Below are 23,167 nucleotides of genomic sequence, written 5' to 3'. Positions count from 1 at the left end.
AAGCCCCTTCTTTCAGTCGTCTGTGGGAGTTCCCCTACTGCCTTCTTACAAAAGCTTATGGGACATAAAAAAAAGATAGACATTATAACATTACATACATTTATTATTCACAGAAACCTATGAAAAAATGAAATAAGCTGTCATTCAGATTTCCTCACCTACACACACTCCAGTACTTAATTTGATATTTATAATTTTGTAATATTTTTCTTCAACAAGGCTGCCCCAAATTATATAAGTTTCAAGCTCCACAAAACCTGGGGCAAACTGGAATTCAGTATTCAACTAAAGAAGTTGGGGGCACCTGGGTGGCGCAGTCGGTTAAGCGTCCGACTTCAGCCAGGTCACGATCTCGCGGTCCGTGAGTTCGAGCCCCGCGTCAGGCTCTGGGCGGATGGCTCAGAGCCTGGAGCCTGTTTCCGATTCTGTGTCTCCCTCTCTCTCTGCCCCTTCCCCGTTCATGCTCTGTCTCTCTCTGTCCCAAAAATAAATAAACGTTGAAAAAAAAATTAAAAAAAAAAAAAGAAGTTGGGGAAATAACAATAAATAAGCCAAAAGGAACTATGGAGAGAGAAGTAATAAAAGTAAAAGCTTAAAATGAATGAAGCAGGAAAAATAGCACAAATGATAAAAAAAAAAAAAATCCCCAGAGTTGGCTATTGAAAAATGCCAGTTAAGTAGATTAAACTCTCACAATTCTAATCAAGGGAAAAAGACAGGAAGCACCAGTGGACAAGATCTGAATGGGAGGTGAAGCACAATCACAGATGCAAACAAGAATAAAAGAATTACAAGAAAATCGCACATGCATCTCTGTAATAGCAGAAGTGAAAACCTGAAGGAAATAAAAACTCTGAAAAATTGTTGCAAGAAGAAATAGAAAATTTGAATAAAGTAATTTCTTCAAAAGACAATGGAAAGGTGTTTAAGATTTACTATCAAAATGTTCCATGACCTTTTAGCTAACATTTAAAAATTAGGTAATTCCAGGGCCACCTGGGTGGCTCTTTCAGTTAAGCCTCTGACTTTGGTTCAGGTCATGATCTCCTGGTTTTGTGAGTTCAAGCCCTGCATCAGGCTGTCTCTTGTCAGCACAGAGCCTACTTCCAATCCTCTGTCCCAGTCTCTTTCTGCCCCTCCCCCACTTGCTCTCTCACAAAATAAATAAATAAATAAACTTAAAAAAGAAAATAAGAACTAGGTAATTCCAATATGCTTTACATTATTTACATAGAAAAGGATAGAAAGTTTTACAATTTGTATGAAGCCAGAATACATTTAATATAAAATTCTGAAAGAGAAAAGAAAAAAGTAAAAGCTATAGACCAATCTCACTTGCAGATACAAATGCAAAATAAAAATAGATTAGAAAATAAAATTCTAGGGGCGCCTGGGTGGCGCAGTCGGTTAAGCGTCCGACTTCAGCCAGGTCGCGATCTCGCGGTCCGTGAGTTTGAGCCCCGCGTCGGGCTCTGGGCTGATGGCTCAGAGCCTGGAGCCTGCTTCCGATTCTGTGTCTCCCTCTCTCTCTGCCCCTCCCCCGTTCATGCTCTGTCTCTCTCTGTCCCAAAAATAAATAAACGTTGAAAAAAAAAATTTAAAAAAAAAAAAAAGAAAATAAAATTCTAGCAAATATCAAAAGAATACCACATTTGGACCAAATAGAGTTTATTTTTTAAATATATGGAGCACTCAGGAAGTATGTGTTCAAATAATCCATTATAATAGGATTGGAAAACTTTCTTAAAGGGCCAGCCAGTAAAGGCTTTGGGGCCACGTGGTCTCTGTTGCAACTGCCACTGTAACATAAAAGCAGCTTCAGACAATAGTAAATTAATAGGTGTGGTTGTGTTCCAATAAAATTTTATTGACAAAACAGGCAGCTGGCCCTCAGACTATGGTTTATCCACCTGCATTACATCAATAAGCTGATGGAGAAGATCATATGGGCGTGTGAGTTATCTTGGTTTAGGCTTTACTGGAAGCATACCCTGAGATAGGGATTCAAATAGAAGTCATTTATTAAGGACGTGATCCAGGAAACACCAATAAGGAAATGAGTACATGAGATAGAGAAGGGAGGAAGCAACAATGGGATGCATTATCAGTCCAGTTACCACTGCAGGTTAAGTGGGGAACTTGCAGAGACATTACAGAACACGGTTGAGAGTGTTCTCTCTCAGGAGACAAAGAAACTAAAGGATGATACACCACCACCCCCATCTGTCATTAGTTGAGAACTGCTTCAGGGGTGTTCATTCTTGGACTCTTCATGTTTGCCCTGCTGCTCTCAAGGCCAGAAAGAAAACTGTTAGGCAGAGAGTCACAGTTGTTTGCAGCAAACAACCTTTAGCATGAGGAGGTGAGCACTGAGGGGTCATAAGGAGAGACTGATAGAATTTGCTATATTAATAGATGCTGGAACCATACCTGGTAAAATTCAGCAGTAAATCCTAATGAAGACTGCATATAATAGAAATGGAAGAACATTACTTAAATATAACAAAGACAGCTTACTAAAAACTACCAGAAAATATTATCTTAAATGACAAAAGATTAAAACCACCTGGATCGAAATGCCTACTGTCACCACTAATTTTCTCAAGGTCTTAGAGATTATAGATAATATATTAAGACACATAGAAAATAATGCATATAACATTGGAAAAGAAGAAAGACATTTGAATTTGTTTTCTATCTTTCCTAGAGATCCTATTGTAAACCTAGAAAACCCAAGGATCTTAACAAAGAAAAAAAACAAAACAGTGAGAAGATTTAATATAATTTTGGAAAAGGGGATGTTATGGACTGAATTGTGTTCACCCAAAATTCATTGGAGCCCTAATTCCCAATGTGACTCTTTTTGGAGACAGGGTCTGCAGGGAGGTAATTAAGGTTAAGTAAGGTCAGAAGGGTGGGCCCTAATTTGATTGGTGTTTTCAGAAGAAGAGGAAGAAGAGACACCGGAGATCTGTCTCTCTCCTCTCCTGCACAGAGGAGAGGCCATGTGAAGACATAGCAAACAATGGCTATCTGCAAGCCAGTAGAGGTCTTACCAAAAACTGACTTTGCAGGCACCTTGATCACAGACTTCCAGCTTCCAGAACTATCCAAAAATAAATGTCTCTTGTTTATACCACTCAGCCTGTGGTGTTTTGTTATGGCAGCCCAAGCAGACTAATACAGAGGCAGAAGACAAGAGAAATACATTTTTTATAGTTTTACTCTACTCTAGAAATAAGCACCTAAAAGAAGAAATAGAGCAAAAGATTCTATTTACAATAGCAACAAAAATTATAAAATTAGTTCTGAGTATACTTAGGAATAAAAAAATACTTAGGGATAATTTTAAAAGGAAAGACACAGAATTTACATTTAAAAACTACAAACCTTATTGTAGAACCAAAAAAGATCAAATCGAATACAAATATTTTTTTCCATGGGAAGACATAATTATATAAAAATGTCAATTTTCTCCAAGTAATATGAGAATTTAATAAAATTCCCAGCAGAACTCAATAGGAAATTAATACTGGATTTTCTTTGCTTATATTTCAAAAACAGATTACCTGACCACAAAAAAAAATTAGAAGAATAAATGCCTGATAGGATCTCAGAAATAAAAAAGAAGGCAGCGTTATAGAGAGGAGAGTCAGAGTATTTTTTTTTAATTTTTTTTTTCAACGTTTATTTATTTTTGGGACAGAGAGAGACAGAGCATGAACGGGGAAGGGGCAGAGAGAGAGGGAGACACAGAATCGGAAACAGGCTCCAGGCTCTGAGCCATCAGCCCAGAGCCCGACGCGGGGCTCGAACTCACGGACCGCGAGATCGCGACCTGGCTGAAGTCGGACGCTTAACCGACTGCGCCACCCAGGCGCCCCGAGAGGAGAGTCAGAGTATTGAGAGCCTAAACAGACAGCAGAATACATAACCACTGTATTCAAATCAATAAGGCCTTGGTATAGGAAGAAAAACGTATATCAATAAAAATGAATAGAGAATTCAGAAACAAATCACAGTAGATTCAAATGTTTTTAATACAACGTTGAAAACCAGTGGAAAGGTGTGACTTATGTGATAATTTGTGTTGGTACAACTGGATATCCACAAAGGGGAAAAATGGGATCTCATCTCAAACCATACTCAAAAATTTAAAAATTTTTTTTTTCAACGTTTATTTATTTTTGGGACAGAGAGAGACAGAGCATGAACGGGGGAGGGGCAGAGAGAGAGGGAGACACAGAATCGGAAACAGGCTCCAGGCTCTGAGCCATCAGCCCAGAGCCTGACGCGGGGCTCGAACTCACGGACCGCGAGATCGTGACCTGGCTGAAGTCGGACGCTTAACCGACTGCGCCACCCAGGCGCCCCCATACTCAAAAATTTTAAATGGATGAAAATTTTATGTGTTAAAATAAATAAGTGACTTGCATGTAAAATTAGTCCAATGCATTTGAAGTCAACATAAAGATTACCTTCGGGGAAAGGTAGTGACCAGAAGGGAGCATGAGGTGGACTTCAAGTTTATATCTTGATCCGGGTTACATGGATGTGTTTACTTTGTGAACATTCATCTGGATGTACCCTTATAATTGGTACTTTTAATGTGTGTGTCTGTGTACATGTATGTTATAGTTCAAAAAATGTTTATTTAAAAGTGAAAAAAAGAAAAAATCTTGCAAGAAAATCTAGATTACAAGTAGACTAAGTAAGGGAAGACCTTCCTAACCTAGAAGCTGCAAAAGAAGAGTTAGCCACATTTGACCACATAAAAACTTAAAGCATTTGTGTGGCAAATGATATCGCAAATAGTCAACAGACCAATGATATGTCTGTCAAAAATTTTTAGAGTATATATGACAAACAAAGTTTAATATTTATCTTGTATAAAGAACTCTTACTAATCGATAAGAATAGGACAAATTACTCAATTTGTTAAAGTTGGCAAAGGACTTGAATAGGCAGTTTGGAGAAGAGCAAGTCCAAGTGACCAATGAACATATAAAAAGATGCTCAAATTCACCAGCACTCGGGGAAGGGCAAACTAAAATAACGATGGGATATTATGTTATATCCATCAAACTATGGAAAATTTAAACTATTTAGAATTTAAAATTTAAAATTTATCCCTACTGCTAGCAGGGATATAGGGAAAAGGAGGTTTTGAATTATGAAGTGTTATATCGCCTTTTTGGAGAACGATCTGACAATTAAATTTTTTAATTTAGGGGCACCTGGGTGGCTCAGTCGGTTAAGCATCCGACCCTTGGTTTCTGCTCAGGTCATGATCTTACGGTTTTTGATCACATGGGGCTCTGCACTGGCAACATGGAGCCTGCTTGAGATTCTCTCTCTCTCCCTCTCTCTCTGCCCCTCCCCCACTTGCACTGTCTCTATCTCTCTCAAAATAAATAAATGAACTTAAACATTTTTTTTAATTAGGGGCGCCTGGGTGGCTCAGTCGGTTAAGCGTCTGACTTCAGCTTAGGTCATGATCTCACAGTTTGTGAGTTCGAGCCCCGCATGGGGCTCTGTGCTGACAGCCCAGAGCCTAGAACCTGCGTCGGATTCTGTGTCTCCCTCTCTCTCTGTCATTCCCCTGCTCATGCTCTGTCTCTCTCCGTCTCTCAATAATAAATAAACGTTAAAAAGTTTTTTTTAATTTTTTTTAATTAAAAATTTTTAAACACCTATCCCTTCAATCCACAGTCCCACTTATGGGGGTTGAGTCTATGGGAGTACAATCAACAATGTGAAGGATGTACACAAGCATTTAGTTTAGAAACATATTCATAATGGGGGAAAAATTGGAAACAAGTGACTTCCCTTCAGTAAGAGATGACACACCCTCCTCAGAGAAAAAGATGCAAGCATGAAAAAAATGAAAAAAATAAATAAACAAAAGTGTTTCTTAACCTCTTTTTCATTATCACCCTTACCCTTCGGAGACATTTGGGATATTTTTCCCTAACAGCTGTATCATGGAATTTTAATTTCACAGATATACAGTATATCTCTGTTCATTTGCTGTATCTGTGCTTTGTACAAAAAAAGGGTATGATTTTTTTATCACCCTTTGGGGTCACAATTTTCACCCCCATGGGTTCACTATCACCTCCAATGAGAATGCAGGAACTACACTCATGGACTTAGAGAGATTTCCACAAGATATTTTAAGTAAGAAATGTCAGAGGCAGAAAAGAAAAGTTGCATATAATTCCAACTCTAAAGAACAATAAAAAAGTTTATCTATGTATTTTCATGTATGTATGTGTGTGGTGTATGCATGTGATTATATGAGTAGGGAGAAAAATATAGAAGGATATTGTCATTGATAAGGATAAACTTGGGTCTGGGGAGACATGGTGTGATTGGGGCAGGGGTAGGAAGAAGAGAGCCAAGCAAAAGAAAAAGGGGGGGCACTAAAAATAACAAGTACAGTAATAATCACATTTCTGTAAATTCAGGTATGTAAAAAGCTGTGTTTTGCTTTTAAGGCAGAGGTTCCAGGCCTCCAGCCTCATGGGAATGGATGGGAAAGAGGGGTCTTCCCCCACACAGAAGCAGGGAGCTGAGGGTCCATGCTTCCTGTAGTCTCTCAGTTTTCAGTGAACAGAAACCAAGAGAACGTTCTTTCAACATTTTTTTTACTCTTCCAAATTTTTCTAATGTATCAAATTCAGCTGCAGACATAAAAATTCTGATCTGAGAGAAACTCCCTGGATCAACGAGGAAGGGAAGCAGGTCACATTTGCACTTCTTGGACCACCCCCAAATGATTTGTGGTTGCAGATGGTCAAAACACAATCATACTGTTGCTACTTCACCGTGTGGCTCAGATGAGACATTCATCATCTCTAGGAGAGGGTAGAAGCCTACGGGGCTCCCCTCTGGGGAAGATTCCACTTTGCACATCGCATTGCCAGCCTCGAGACTTGACATGGGCTTTTTCCCTGGTGGCAATCCTACTGTCATCTAACCTACTGTCTCCAACCTACTGTCATCTAACTCTGAAAACACTCATGTTGCGGGTGATATCAGTTTAATTTCACAGATATTGTTCACTTCTCAGCACTTACCTGGGACCTTTAGGAATAATTATAAGATGCTGCATACAGATGACAGTGGGGACAATAGCCTCAGAGCTCCAAGGAGGGCCAGAGAGGACCAGGACAGGTGTGGGCAGAGCCAAAGGAGAGAATTAACCAGAATAGGATGTCTGACCTTTGCCAAGGTAGGTCCTGAGTCAAAACCACCAAGTTCAGGGGCACTTGGGTGGCTCAGTCAGTTGGGCATCCAACTTCGGCTCAGGTCATGATCTCACAGTTTGTGAGTTAGAGCCCCGCGTCGGGCTCTGTGCTAACAGCTCAGAGCCTGGAGTCTGCTTCAGATTCTGTGTCTCCCTCTCTCTCTCTCACCCTCCCCCACTCATGCTCTGTCTCTGTCTCTCTCTCTCTCTCAAGAATAAATACACATTAAAAAAAATTAAAAACAAAACAAAACACCAAGTTCATTGAGCACTGTCAACTCTAATTGGATCTGAGTTGAATTGATGCCCAAAGGTCAAATCCCAGAGAGCAGGGCAGACTGACATGGCAGCATCTCCAAAGCAGAGCAGTGCTTCTCAGCATCAGGAAAGCAGCAGAAATGTGGAAGTGAAGGCCTGTGGAGCTCCAGGCAAAAGGCCAGAATGAGCATCAGGTGAAGCAGAAGCTGGCAGCAATGAGGTTGTGGGGTGGTGACCTGGGTGAGGCACTAGTAAGACCAGCCTCTACCCCAGTGGAAGAAGCCAGGAGCCAGATAGAACCAGATTGCCAGCCTGGCCATGACCCTGAAGTTCATCTGGGTTCCCAGGACCCCCAACGCTCCCCAGACACCAGCTGGAGGGCTACAACCTAGGGTTCTCCTTGGATCTGGGTCAAGATTTCGGAAAGAACCCTTTAGGGACAACATTAAAACAGAGAAGAACTGACACAAGGTCATTTGGGAAGACAAGACAACTGAGCACAAAGCAACTAGAGAATAGTCTGAAACGCTGGAATTAAATGCCAAAATATGGGGGCGATCTCTGCTGTCTGCTGTGGGGAAGAGGAGGGACTGGGAGATGCCCGTCTGTCTGGGAAGGCTGCAAATCACTCCCTCATCTCACAGTTTCCATTTCTTGCCTCAGGGAAGAGATATGATTATGGAATTTGTGGGGTCACTGGTGAACAACATTCTCAAAACTACATTTTTGAGGGTTGGTTGTTTTTTTCAAGCCCCACATCTTGTTGAGCTCTGCCTTGCTGGTCCCTTGCAGCTAGAGATTTCTTTTGCACAACTTCTATGGCTTCCTCCTGAAGGAATTCCTTTTCCCTGTCTTAGTAAACATGGCTGATCTGATGTGCTCACCACCAGCTGTCCCTAGGACAGGGAAGGACTCTCCTCCCAAGGTCCTGTCCCTGGCCCCACAGCAGTCTGCTCGGTGCCCCAGGTGAGCAGGCCCTGCAGGTGAACACATAGGACCAATCATTGACTTGATTGAGGCCAGGCCAGCAGTTCTGAAGCACCCTCTTTCTCCAACAATGTGAATTAGAAGCTGCGGTTCAATATCAGTAAGTACATTTCAATGGCAACATCTATTGCAAATGCCCTTGGGATAGATAGCTTCTGTGAGGGAATGCCCTTCCCTCTTGCTTTTAACACCATCTTCTTTTAAATTAAAACAGTTTAAGAATGAACTGCAAATTTAGTGATCCTTTTTCTCAGGAGGAAGAAGACTGATTAGAGAATGGGAAGCAGAAGTTGAGGAAATCCTGGTGCACCTGGGTGGCTCAGTTGGTTAGGCATCTGGCTCTTGATTTCAGCTGCAGCCATGGTCTTGTCTTTGGTGAGTTCAGGTCTTAGCGTTCGTGAGTTTGAGCTCCTCACTGGCAGGGCAGAGCCTGCTTGGGATTCTCACTCTCTCCCTCTCTCTCTGCCCCTCCCCCGCTCTCACTCTCTCGTTCTCTCTCTCAAAATAAATAAACTTACAAAGAGAAAAAGAAGTTAAGGAAATCCAAGGATTACCCCAAAGTCAGTGAAAAACACTAGATGTTTTCAATCCAGGCTTCATCGCTCCAGCATTTTCTGGAATGCAATCAAATGATTTCTGAGTATACACATGCAAATAGACATGGCCATTTTGAACTTTGAATATGTTCCTTTTATGCGTGTAATATATATAAATACATAAATATATGGATGTGTGAATAGATGGTCAGATAGAAATAGACATGTCTGTTTCTTCCACTCACAAGTGTCCTGAGCATAATTTGAGTCTGGGCTCAGCCTCCAGACGGTGAGGCCAGGGAAACTCTAGAGCTGGCTTCTGGGCAGCAGGATGGCCTTCTGCTTCTGAAAATATCCGTTATTGCCTCTTCTTCTCCCACGACCCACCTCTGTCCACTGCTTGGAGGCCAAACAAAGCCCTTCCTAGTGATTGCACCTCTTGAAGCCTGCTGAGAGAACCAGGCTTTGGGGGACGTCAGAAAATGCCCCAGGGATTAGATTGTCCCCACCATGGCCTGCAAGTGTCTGCCATGCTCTCAGCCCTCTCGAAAGGTGATAGTCATTCCATGACTTCCCAGTTACCTCTTCCTGTCTGCTTTCCCCCTGCTAAAGCAAGGAAGGCCATAGTTTCTCCTGTTTGTTTAGAAGGTCGTAGGCCTAACAGCTCTTAGCTGTCTCCCAGGGGGTCCGTGCACCGACATGAAGTGGAACTTTTGGGAGACTGAAATGACACCCCAGGTTTCCTGAGGAGGGTGTGCAGACCTTCTCTGTGATGAACATGACATGCATGTTTTACACACAAAGACAAACGTGCGTACACATGCGCAGGTGTTTTCATTCATCAAACATGCCTTCAGGGCTTATAGTGCAGGGTATACAGTTAAAATAGGAATGCTCACACATCCATGAAATAGAAATAGAGAAGGAGAGAGATCTTAACCAAGGCACCAGCAAGGAAACAAAAATTAATGTTCCCGTGCCCTCATAATGTAGTGGGCTCCTTGGGCTCTGAATTCAGAGAAGCCTGATTAGTGCCCTCCCACCTCCTCTGTAAGCTCATTTTACCCCCACCACCTGCCCAAGAAGCCTACCTCTTTATCCCGTTCCCCAGAGCTCTGCCCAGTTAGCCCCTGTCTGTTCATCCCAACAAGGTAAGCAATTCCCCTTCCCATGGGGAGCTCCATTTTCATGAGACTCCAGAGGGCCCCAGGGATCCCTAGTGTAAGGGAATCTCAGGGACCTCTCTCTTCTCTAGCCAGGCAGACTGTCCTCTCTTCCCCCTGCTGGAGGAGCTGGTTCTCTGTCGGCTTTCTCTCACCCTACAGCCCTCCCACCTAAACCATAATGTGAAGCTGCCCTTCCCACCACCTGCTTTCTGATGGGACACTGTCCCTCTCCCCTTCCTCGCCATCCCTGAATGTGAACACGAAGGGCAAAAGGGCCACATGCTAATCATTCCTAGCAAACAGAACAGCAAAAGTAACAATGGAGGTGGGGAGAGGGGGTCCTTAAAGATTTCTGAACTGTATACTGCTCTCTTGCCTGCAGCCACCCCCAACCGCCCCCGCTTCTTCCTTTTTCCATCACCAAGTGAAGGCCAGCTCCTGCCCTGAGGCTTGATTTGTTTGGCTTTGCTGTTCTTTGCTAAGGATTTAGAAGGTGAGAAATTTCATTAAAAATCTGAATTTTGATCTCTTAAAAAGTTGCAGTCATTTCATCATTTCCATGCAGCAATGATTGACCGAGGAGTGGCTCTCCCTTTTGGGAATGGAGCATGTCACTCTCCTGTCTCACCAGCTCTAAGTCTGTCACTGGCTGCTTACCATCCACCCAGTTTCCTCCACCCAGCCAGCTCTCTTTTCAGGACTTTGAGAGCATTTGAGCTCTTAATTCCGATGCTAGAGTCTCCAATCAGTGTCCCCATTCTTCCTCATGGAAGAGTGACTTAGATTAAATGGGGCCCTCTAACCATCAGAATAGAGACCAAGGCATGGGAGCAGGACAGACTTCAACCCCATATGAGGAAGAACATCTTGACAACGAGTGAGTCCTGCAATGTGGTCTTGGGAAAAAGTCTATTCTCAGCAGAGCTTTCCAGGCATAGGTGAGGTAGTTAAGTCCCTTCTGACCTTTAAGTGTCCACTGCTATACACTAATGCTCAAGGAGATCAAGGGACACAGCACTGGAGGCTGGAAGACCCCACAGAGTGGAGGGAACCCCTATGGGCCTACAATAGTAGATAACAGTTTCCATTGGCTCATGGAATCAATTAAGGAAGAGTTTGATTGAAATTAATTTTCTCAGCTGATGTGCTCCTCTAACTCACTCTGCTGATGCCAAGTCAAAGCTACACAGGGAGGAGGGACCTGGCCCTCTGGCACAGTGGCAGTGGCAGACAGCAAGTGCTCTCCCCCACCCTCATGAGCAGCAAACATAGAGTTAACTCCCTTCCTCCCCCAGAGAGCAACTCCCTACTACAACAGCAGAACTGGAGGTGCCCTTTGTGAATTGCAGAATCAAAGTGGAAAAAATTACAAGGCAACTTTTCTGGTTTCAACTTGTCCCCTGCAGAAAGGAAATAGATTTTAATGTAAGATCTAAGAGGCAACATGTTTAATAAACTGCAAAAAAATATACACTTTTGGCTGCATGCTAGCATGATGAGCTTTGGGATAAAAGGAGATTTTTTTTTTTAAGAGAGAGACAGATCCAAAAGGGGGCTGGAGTCTACCTCCCACCATCCCACTAACATGCTCTCTAAGCAGTTGGGAGTAATCGCCCTAACCCCATCACAGATACCATGCAAAAGGCAAGATTAAAGGCTTTTCCTGCTCCCTTTCACCCAAATGGAAAAGTTTATTGCAAAAATTCTTTGTGCAAGCCAAGCAATATATAGCCTCCTTGTGATGGGACATCACTTAGACACTGATAAATCCCATTCTCCAAGTTGTGGGGCCTCTAGCTGACTGTGCGGGGAGTCAGCCCACAAGGTCAGGAATGGGAATATTTCACTGTGTCCACCCCCAAGTAAAGAAATATTTCATTCTCTTTCTCTTTACCCTGGTTGCAATCTACAGTCTAGACAGTTGTCAGATAACAACCATTAGAGACAACGAAAAAGAATGCATATGTCTCCCAAAGATAAGCGGATGCTGGACCTCTCTCATGAGTTTTCTGGAAAGCTCTCAGAAGTCCCTTCTGATGAGAAACTGAAGGAAATGTGTCTGGCAATACATTCCCAGATGCTGGGACACATTTTACTCATCCCTGGAAGCTTTGCCCAGTTCGTAGAGACATGGCAGAAAGAGGTCATCTTCTCCCCAAGGCTTGTTCAGAAATAAATGGAAAGGCAGTCCATGGGAAAGTAGTGGAGTATCCCGATGTCCGTTTCAATCTGTCATTAATTCTCTCACTTAGCAAACATTTATCAAGGGTCTAGCACTCCTCAGGCATTTCACTGGACACAGAAGGCATAAGTGAACAAGGCCGATAAAGATCCTGTTCTCATAAAATTGAAATTCCTACTAGAAAGTCTGGCAAACTTTTGTTTAGAGACGGGACAATGTCCAGAGTGTGCCAACTTAGAATAAAATTTTGAGATATTGTGAATCTCACTGTGCTGCTTGTACCCTCAAATAGCTAAAGCCTCTACCCTCTTTCCCACATCCATTGTGGTCTGGGGTTCGCAATACCTCAGTATCTCCATTCGAGATAAGCAGAGACATTCCACTCCCCCAGACCACGGGGCACTGGGGAGCAGAGACCACATCCTCCATTTTCCTCCAGACTTTCTCAGTACCAAGGATGGTTCCAGGCACAAAATGGGTATCCAGTAAATACTTGCATAGTTATTGATGAAGCAAAGAAACTTACAAGCAATAAAAAGGGTACTTATGCTTGTCAGCTCAAGGGCTATTATAAATGCAAACATTATCTGTCTGCATTTGAGGAGAGGAGCACTTTGTGCTGGTCTAACTCTGATCCCTTTAAGACTGACTGGTTTGGACTAAGGCACTTACCATTTTTGTGTAACATCAACTCCTGAAAAAGCAATAACAGTTTGACCAGGTTAGACAGAACTCCGAAGCAGCTTTTAAGATGGTTATGTTGGTGCCACTTTTCTCACAAGAGGAGCTGGAAACTGTATGAAGCCTCTGATCTGATACCAGAGTCTAGTTCTAAAATTCCCTGGGTCAACAGCCAGGGCATGCATAAGTCCTGGGAAAAGGAAAAAAAATGGCTTATTATTGCTGCATCTTTCTTCCCTAAAGCTGGAAAGAATTATGTACATTGATCCCAGTGCTTCTGTGCCTCTGATGAAAAGACTCAACCCTGAATCCCAGAGTGATCGCCTGGAGCAAAGGCTTGAGTAAGTTTTCACCTCTTCTCTTGCCAAGATGTGGCTTTTAGAGCCTGGGCTGCTGATGAAAATGTCAACAATGCTCACATCAAGAGGAAAATGCTCATTCCACTGGCAAAGAGCATCAGCATTCCATAGATCGGCGGTGGTCTGAGGCACCCTTCGCTGGGCAGAGAGAAAGAACACACTCCCTTTCCCCAATCCAGTGTAGATCGTAAAGTGTGCCTGCTCCAAAGAGGTGAACAAGGAGTAGAGGCTGACACAAAAGCGCCCTCTTCTCCCTTAAGGCCCCCTAGAGGGGGCAGCTGGTCTTGTCCCATATTCAGAGTCTCTCCTGCAGCAACAGAAACGTGGGATCCAGGTTTAGAATCTGACACCTTTCCAAGATCTCACCAAGGACTTGAAAATTAAACTTGGTTCTAGAGGGCAGACAAATGGACTAATCCCAAACACAAAGATCCAAGTGGTGGCAGTTAACTAGAAGGAGGTTAATGTCCCTGTGTGTCTAGCTAATCCTAAACCCAAGACTCACAAGTTAAAATATAAGTGAATTATTTAGGGCCAACGGACCTGATTGCCAAATCTTAATTCAGAATGAGCTCACAAGACTGGGATACTGAATGTGCTGGAAAATCTGGGGGAAGACTGGACTTGTTTGTCTCAACCGTCGTGGCTGCTATTAATAGCATTACTAACAAAGGAGGGGAAAAAGGTGTTGAAAAGGAGCAATGATATAATAACCTCCTTTGCAGAGATTCTAGAAAAAGTAGTAGGCATTTGGTATAGAATTAGCTGTGTTCTTCCAGAGAATTACAGAATCCTCTAGTTGAGTGGCTCCCAGACTGTGCTGTGAGGAGAACATGGAGTTTCAAGAGATCTCCAGATCCATCTCCCAGCCCTGCTTTAGCTCAAGTGTCTCCACTTGCATGTATGAAACACAATTGGGGTTCTGAGTAAGATTCTGTTTGAAGAAGTGGTTTTGCTGTTTGTATCAATAGGACTCTATTAATTGCAAAAGACAGAGACCCTAATTTATACAACAATACATTTAGACCAAGGGGCGCCTAGGTGGCTCAGTCACTTGAGCATCTGACTTCAGTTCAGGTCATGATCTGATGATTCGTGGGTTTGAGCCCCACATCGGACTCTGTGCTGACAGCTCAGAGCCTGGAGCTGCTTTGCATTTTGTGTTTCCCTCTCTCTGCCCGTCCCCTGCTAATGCTCTGTCTCTCTCTCCCTCTCTCAAAAATAAATAAATGTTTAAAAAAAATTTTTTAATGCAATACATTTAGACCAAAATAGTGACACATATAACTAAAAAGGCAAAGGCTAAAAGGCTTCAAGCACAGCCAGATAGAAGGAGTTAAACCATGTCAGCAGGGCTGAGGCACCCTTTTTATTCTGCTTCCTGAAGCCTATGTTGGCTTCATTCAGGAAACCTTTTCCATGTGGTAGCAAATTTCAGGCTTCCATTCTATCACCTCAAAAGCCCAGTAGTTCTCTTCCCCAATAGCTCTCTCTCTATTAGAATCAGGTTAGTCGGCCAAGGGAGAGAAAACTCAAAATGGCTTCTTAAACGAGAAGCTCATTCTCTCCCATAAAAAGAAATACCAGAGATAATACCAGAGATAAGCAATCCAGGAATATTGCTCTACAACATCAGGAATCCAGGCTTCTTTTTTGTTATTTTATTATTTGCCACAGGTGGCTTCTAATTCATAGTCCAATATGGCTGCTTGAGCTCCAGCCATCTTTTCTGTACCCATTTTTCTGTTCCCATATTTCTCCACCACCATCCCATGCAGGTCAAGTCTCAGCCTGCCTGCCCTGCCCCACCCCACCCATGCCACGGTAGATCCTCGTCACAAAGATATATACTAAGTGACTGCTACCTCTCTCTTCACAGTTGACAATGACCCCAGCTTGTCGCCATAGCCCACCCTCTTGTCCCTATAGGATAGGAACACTACAGGTATCCCTTCATTATACCTCAGAGGGACAGAGGGCAGCAGAGACCTGAGCTTCCCTGGACCCCACCACAGACCTTTCCCAGAGGCCCACAGCTGGTCTTGCAGACAAAGGAGACAATCAGAAAGCCTCGCCAATGGGTCACCCTTATTTCAGGTACCAGGTAGCATTGAACTGAAAGAGCAGGAACAAGGTTGGCAGAAGCAGAAAGGGAGGAAATTCTCACATTATGCCAGGTGCTATGCAAGCACTTGGTGTATCAGATACCATTTAATCCCCACTTGGGGATAATCCTCACTGTACAGATAAGGAAATGGATAACTGGGGCGCCTGGATGGCTCCCTTCGTTAAGTGTCCAACGCTTGATTTGTGCTCAGGTCATGATCTCACAGTTCGTGAGTTCGAACCCCACCTCGGGTTCTGCACTGACAGGGTGGAGCCTGCTTAGGATTGTCTCTCTCTCCTTCTATCTCTGCCCCTCTTCTGCTCATGCTGTCTCTGTCTCTCTCAAAATAAATAAACTCAAAAAAAAAAAAAAAAAGAAGAGTTCATAACTTCCCAAGGTCACAGCTATTAAATCTAGAAGGAGAATTCAGACCCATGTTCACTCAGCACCAATCCCTGGGTTATTTCAACCCTCATTGTGTTGCCTCTGTTGTGCTCTCACAGGGAAGTCGGAGGACCAATGACTTTGTGAGGACTCACTGATGAGGACTGTGAAGCTCTATGAATTATTTAGTTCTGCACAAACATTACAGGATATTATTGTAAGAAACCCCAAGGGACTGTCCACATTTTTCTCAGTGTCCTAGACTCTGGTTGTATCAAAAGCTGCTGCTTATAGGGAAAAGACTTGACCTTGGTTTTGGTGTCCAAGATCCAACTCCTAGCTGTAACTTTATTTAGAGGCAGAACATGTGGAAATCCCTGGAGATGAGGACCTTTGCTGTCCATCCTTACTCAGGGCCTTCAAAGTGGAAGCTCAGCATTACCTGGTCCCAATTTCATTCTGACCAAGTCCTCCATGGGCCCCAGCCAACAAAGACCAGGCTAGCCTTGGTGTCTGGTGTCTGGTCCTGCTGTGAGCACCAGGTACCTGTGCTCCTCTGGAATGGGGGCCTTTTCATAAACCCCAGCAGGCATCCAGAGGGCCCAACAAAGGTTTGGCCTTCATTTCATACTTTGGGCCCCAAGTCCCCTCATCAGTACAAAAGTCCTGCCTTGAATTCCTTCAGTAAAGAAGTTTAGAATTTAGCAAGGTAGTGCCACAGAACAGATTTGTGGATCCACAATCCTCCAAGAGCAACAGGCCCCTTGTGGCATTTGCCAAAGAAAAAAGCAGAGGAGACTTGTTCAACATAAAGGGTTACCATCCGAGTGATCAATGTGACTTCTGAAAACTAAGACCACAGTCCTTACGCTTTAGAATGCACTCATTCAGGTTAGGATTCACTGCTCACTGACTGTGTGACCACAGAGCACTTTGTCAGTACCTCACCTTTATCATGTCTGGCTTGTATTCAAACTAACTATATAGTTATATAACAGTGAAGCTATCACTTGTTGGACTCCTCTATAATATATGCACAAATTACTTCTCACTCTCTAGTACTTTGTTGAGGGCACAGATCAGAGAAGTGAAGTATTAAGTAACTTGCTCTAAGACACAAAGCTCCTAAGTGGTGGGGTTTGACTCAGAACTCAAGTATTCTGATGCCAAGACCATGGTTTTTCCCTAGCTGTGTTGTCTCTTTCCTTTCTTTTTGGAAAGTGAGTTCTTTAAGGACAGGGAGTGTGTCCCCTGGTTTGCACCCCAAAGCCAGTGTAAGCTGTTGAAGGAGAAAAGGAAGGAAAGGAGGGAGACCTCCCTAGGAAGCCCATACATCCTAGGAACACCCTGTGGCTCTGTTTGGCCCTTATTACCAAGGGCTCCCAAAGATGCACTTAGACAAGGGCTTGCCATTGAGGGACATGGGAAAGGGACTGCAAGTACATCTCCTTCCACCAAGCTGCACCTGCCTCCTATTCTTCCTGACATCCTCCATTTCCTAAAGTATGGTATCTCTGAGTGTAATATAGACCTTGGTGTTTGGAGTTGAGGGGACAGCTCTGAGGCTAAAGTAAGTTTTCTGTAGGTGTTTTGACTGATTTTTTGGGGTGACCTAGATAACACAGTAGATTTCCATGACTATTAGACTTCTTCACTCACTTGCTGCTGCTGCTGCTGCTGCTGCTGCTGCTGCCTACCCACCTAGGTCTCCCCTTGTGATTAGCTCCCAGCTGGATCTTACCAGATGGCATTGTGGAAACAGTGCCCCAGCTAGTCTCTGTCTTTGGGAGTGAGCTAAGATGAATCTCCTTGCTCAGATGTTTGGGTTAGCAAAAGCACCCCTGAAGGAGATGAATGGCCTCACCATGGAATGTGTCCAGATCCCTGGCTGCCGTCCAGGTGCTTGGGGAGCTAAGCCATTAGTCCCACTGTCTGATTTCCATCTCTCTGCCTGGCCTTGGTGTCGGGAGAGATTGAATGAGCCCATGCCCTCAGGATGGAGCAGCAGCATGCAAGCAGGGAAGGGAGGATGTGTCAGACAAATGGGGTGTCATGAGACTGGCCGACTTGTCTTCACCAAAAGGGAATTTGGTGGGGGCGGGAGCCCAAGGAGAAGGAAGCCTTTACTCTCCTACCCCTCCCACGATGATTACTAGAGAGGTCATGATCTCCGTGATCCCTACACAATTAAACACATATGGTTGCAGCCAGCATGCCAGATCACTTTCTTCTGCTGGTGCACTAATGGGCCCTAAGTGGATCCCAGAATCTCAAGTGGCCAAAGGGAGGTATCTGCCAGCATCTCAGGCTGCCCCAAGAGAAAGGAGAATGAAGAATAGGGATATTTGGGGGAGATCTCCATTTTTCTAATGCAAAATAGAAAGTAATAGCCAGAGATCATAACCAAAAAGTTATCAAAGAATGCTTTTAAGGCGCGCACAGTGCCAAATAATATAATACAGGGTCAAAATACAGGTAATCACTTAATCAATGGCCACCCAATTGAGCACTTCCTTTGGGCCTAAAGAAGAGCTAGATTGGGGGTTCTCAACCAGGAGAGTGATATTTTTTTTAATTTTAGAAAGTGAGAGGTAGCTTGAAAACACTCCCTTCCTCCCATATTCAACTGTAATAGACAAGTACTGTTAGGTACTGAGAAGGGGAAACCCTTTAAAACACATGTAGCATCTCTAATCTGCACTCTTATTAGAGAGACCAGACTTTCTCATCCTAAATCATGTCCATGGAAGGTATCCATGGAGAAAAACCTGAGACTCAGTCCCTTTGTTTAAAAGATAAAAAAATCTGTAGTCCAGAAGAGGGAGGAGAACTTGCTGGAAAACCCAATTCCAGCCTTGCATATGTGAATAAATACAGATTTAACATAAAACAGAGGAGAATCTAATCCTGGTCACCTCTACAGGGTATGCACATGTGTGTTTTGTGCAACACAGTGGTTCTGGGTCAGTGTACTGTGACACAGCAGTGTGTGGCCAACCTCCAAGTGTTTGTAAGCAATTTTGAATCAACACGTAAGATCTATTTTTGTGACAGCAAATCCCTGTTAGATGGGTCATAGAGCTGAGAGAGTCACCCATCGAGGCATAGAACCAGCCACCACTTGCAGTTGACTAAAAGTCTGGAGTGTGACCTGTTGACTGGACCTTGCAAGAGCTTTATCTGAGGAGTAATTCCAAGGAACAGTGGAGGCAGGAAACAGTTGTGTTTACAGCAGCATGGTACCAAAGTGTGGCCAAAAGGATAAGGCAATAAGAGTCAGTGAAATTTAATCCCTCCAAGAGGGCTGCAAAAATTCTGGAATTTTAAAATAAGCCAAAGACATGAAAAACTTGAGGCCCAGTGATAACTGATAGGGAATACTCAAGACAGACTGAACCACAGGACTTCATTCCAAAGGCTATGAGTTATGACTAGAGCAAAGACCGAGAATGGAAATTACCCTCAGGACCCACCCTGGCTAAATTGTGAGACCCTCTTCTGGCCTCTATTTTCAGCTGCCCTCCCCACCACCAGCTCCCTGAAACACCCCCAGGCTGTCATCTGTCACAGCAGGCTGTCTCCCAGGCTTGTCTGCTTCCCCATCTGAACCTGCTCTCTCTAGCTGTTAATCAGAAAGAGTTCACCTACTGATTTACAACAAGATGTTTATTGGACTACCTGCATTTATTTCAAGCTTGTAATCTAAAGAAATAAATTTCTAATAGATACATAATAATGGAATTTCAGGTCTAAATGCTAGGTCCCTCCAATCATCACAAAGGAGGTCACTTTCTCTTCTCCATATGTGAAAACAGACCCTTAGCCCTAGAGTATTATGATGTCATGTGTTTTTGTAACTACCTCCCACACTCACTGTATTGTTCACTTAATTTCTGGCCTGGGTTTCTGCTCTTACTGTGTGTCTAAATTGGAGCCATGTTCCAAGATCTGGCTTTCTCTCCTTTGTTTAAATAACAGATTTATTGAGATACAATTCATGCAATTCACTCATTTAAATTGCACTATTCAACAGATTTTAGTATGTTTACAGAGTTGTGCAATCATCACCATAGTCAATTTTGGAACATTTTCATTACTCTGAAGAGAAACCCCCACAACCATCAGCCGTCATTCCCCACGTCTCCCCAGCCTCCTCAGGCCTAGGCAACCAACAATCTTCGTTCTGTCCCTGTGAACTGGCTTATTCTAGATACTTTATAAAATGAAATCATACCATATGTGGGTTTTCATGACTGGCTTCGTTCACTTAGCATAATGATTTCAAGATTCATCCATCTCATAGCACGTATTGACACTTTATTTCTTGTAGTCAATGTTCCATTATATGGCTATGACACATTTTATTTATTCATTCATCAGTTGATAGACATTTAGATCATTTCCACTTTTGGTCTACAATGAATAATGATGCTATGAATATTCTTGTGTAAGTTTTGTGTGGACAGATGTTTGCATTTCTCTTGGGTATATACCTAAGAGTGGAATTGCTGGGTCATGTGGGGATGCTGTGTTTAAATTTTAGAGGAACTGCCAGACTGTTTTACAAAGTAGCTGCACCATTTTGTATTCCTGCCAACAGCATATAGGATCTCAATTTGTCCACATTCTTACCAACACTTGTTGTTATCTGCCTTTTTTTACCCTATCTGTCCTAAAGGTATGACATGGTATCTCACTGTGGATTTAATATGCACTTCCTCAATCATGTTGAACATCTTTTCATGTGGATATTTACCCTTTATGTATCTTTGGAGAAAGGTCTATTCAAATCCTCTGGATGTGGCTTTCTTTTTAAAGAAAATTTAGAAGTGTCAGGCAGTATGTTTCTGGCTTGAATACATTTTACATGGCATGAAAATCAAGAGGTTCTTCTAGAGATTGATAATAAACTTACTGGCTTATTTGATTACATTCCACAAACCCATTGAGCTCCCATAATGTATAGTCTTTTAGACCCTGTAGAAACAAAGAAGGAATAAGTCACAGATCTTCACTGAGGAAGCTTTGACTTTCATGAGACAACCATTTGTTTTCCTGATTTGAATTAAAATTCAACTACTTTCAGTATCTATATTTCAGAGTTGTGACTAGATCATATGAGCCACCTCTGAATTAATGGAGGCAGTAGGGTTTCTTTCCATTCAATATTGTTTTAATATCCTCAATGCCCTTCTTTTTTCTCCTCTACTCAATGTTTTCAGTTTTTTTCTAAAGTATCATTCAAGTGGCTAATGCTCATGTAGATACTTCTCTAACATAATAAAGAATGTATCAAGCCAAGAGCAAAACACCAGAAACACTCTAATTTAATTAGAATCAAACACTATCCCCTTCAGTGTGGCTGGACTTAGGGATTTGGTTCCCCAGAATAAAGGATGGAATGGAATACAATAACTTTACTGGGTAGAAAATTGGCAAACTCTCCCTTGGCCAGGTGACCAAGTTCCGCATTGCCAGTGCTATGTCATGTTGACAGCATGATAGCATGTTGATAACATGAAACAAAAAAATACAGATAGAGCTCTGCCTTATAACTTATCCAAAACTCCAAGCATATTAAAAAGTTACACATAAAAATGACTGGGATAAAATGGATTTACACAATCTATTATAAAATAACACATAAATATAAAGTAGATGGATGTGGTCTTAAAGGAAGTTTTTCTAAGCTTAACACCAAAAAAAAGGAGAAGACCAATAGACATAACTAAATAAAATGTTAGCAATTCTTTAAAAAAAAAGAACAGATGAAATTGAAAAATCAGGGCAAATACTATTTGTGATGTGTATAACAATAAAGAGAACTTAGAAATGCGAAAATGAGCAAAGGATATAGGCCAGCAATTCACAAACCACTTTCAAAGTCAATAAACATATAATTAAATTTTCAACTTCTGTAGTAAGAATAAAATGCAAATTAGAACTATAATAGGACAGTATTTTATATCTGTCCTGCTGTAGAAAAGAATTTAAAAGTAATACCCAATGTTGGCAAGAATGCAGGGAACGGAGCACTCTCATATACTCAAGGTGGGCACTTTGACAATTTGTTTGAAAAGCCTTTAAATATGCCTAATCATTGGCTCCAGAAGAGAATTCCTAGACATTTATACTAAGAAAGAAAGAATGTACCTGAGTATTTATGTACAAAATGTTTTTCAAATCATGAATCACGATAGTGAAATATTGATGAAAATGTCCAAAAAGGGGGATTAGCCTTAAAAATCATAGGACAGTTTAGGGGCGCCTGGGTGGCTCAGTCGGTTAAGCGGCCGACTTCGGCTCAGGTCATGATCTCACAGTCTGTGAGTTTGAGCCCCGCATCGGGCTCTGTGCTGACAGCTCAGAGCCTGGAGCCTGTTTCGGATTCTGTCTCCCTCTCTCTGACCCTCCCCGTTCATGCTCTGTCTCTCTCTGTCTCAAAAATAAATAAACGTTAAAAAAAAATCATTTAAAAAAAAAATCCTAGGACAGTTTTATTCCATAGTTTATATGGAGATAAATGGGCCTAGAATAGTCAAGACAATCTTACAGAAGAGCAGCTGTATTAGCTGTATTTAGAACTCTATTTCTTTTTTTATTGAAGTATAATTAACATACAGTGTTAATATGAGTTTCAGATGTACAATATAATGATTCAACATTTCTATACATAACTCAGTGCTCATCTTGGAGTACTTGTTTTTTTTTTAAAGAGATCCCTTGGTCAATTAAGCATCCGACTTTTGGTTTCTGCTCAGGTCATGATCTCACAGTTCGCAAGTTTGAGCCCCACATCGGGTTCCACACTGACAGTGTGACAGACTCCTGCTTGGGATTCTCTTTCTCTCCCTCTCTCTCCACCCCTCACTGGCTTGCAGATTCCCTCTGTCTCTCTGTCTCTCTGTCTCTCTCTCTCTCTCTCTCTCAAAATAAATAAAGCTTTAGATAGATAGCTAGGTAGATATTCTCAGCAACCAAAGTGCTGCAGACAACTGGCCTTGCTTAATTGAAATGTTTTCCCCCAGGTCAATCTCATACACTGCAGATGAAAATTTAAATCTGTTCAATCAGTCTGAGAGGCAATTTAGCAATACATATAAGAAACTTTTAGATTGCACATAGCCTTTGACCCAGTAATTTCACCTATATTTTTTTTTCTTAAGTGATCAAAAATGTCCTCAAAGATTTATGTAGAAGGATATTCATTGCAGAGAACAACGAACATTTAGAAAACTCAGAGAAAACAGATTTC

The sequence above is a fragment of the Lynx canadensis genome, chromosome B1 (assembly GCF_007474595.2).
Source record: "Lynx canadensis isolate LIC74 chromosome B1, mLynCan4.pri.v2, whole genome shotgun sequence".
Classification (NCBI taxonomy): domain Eukaryota; kingdom Metazoa; phylum Chordata; class Mammalia; order Carnivora; family Felidae; genus Lynx; species Lynx canadensis.
The sequence above is the reverse complement of the archived record's forward strand: the minus strand, read 5'-3'. Positions refer to the sequence as shown.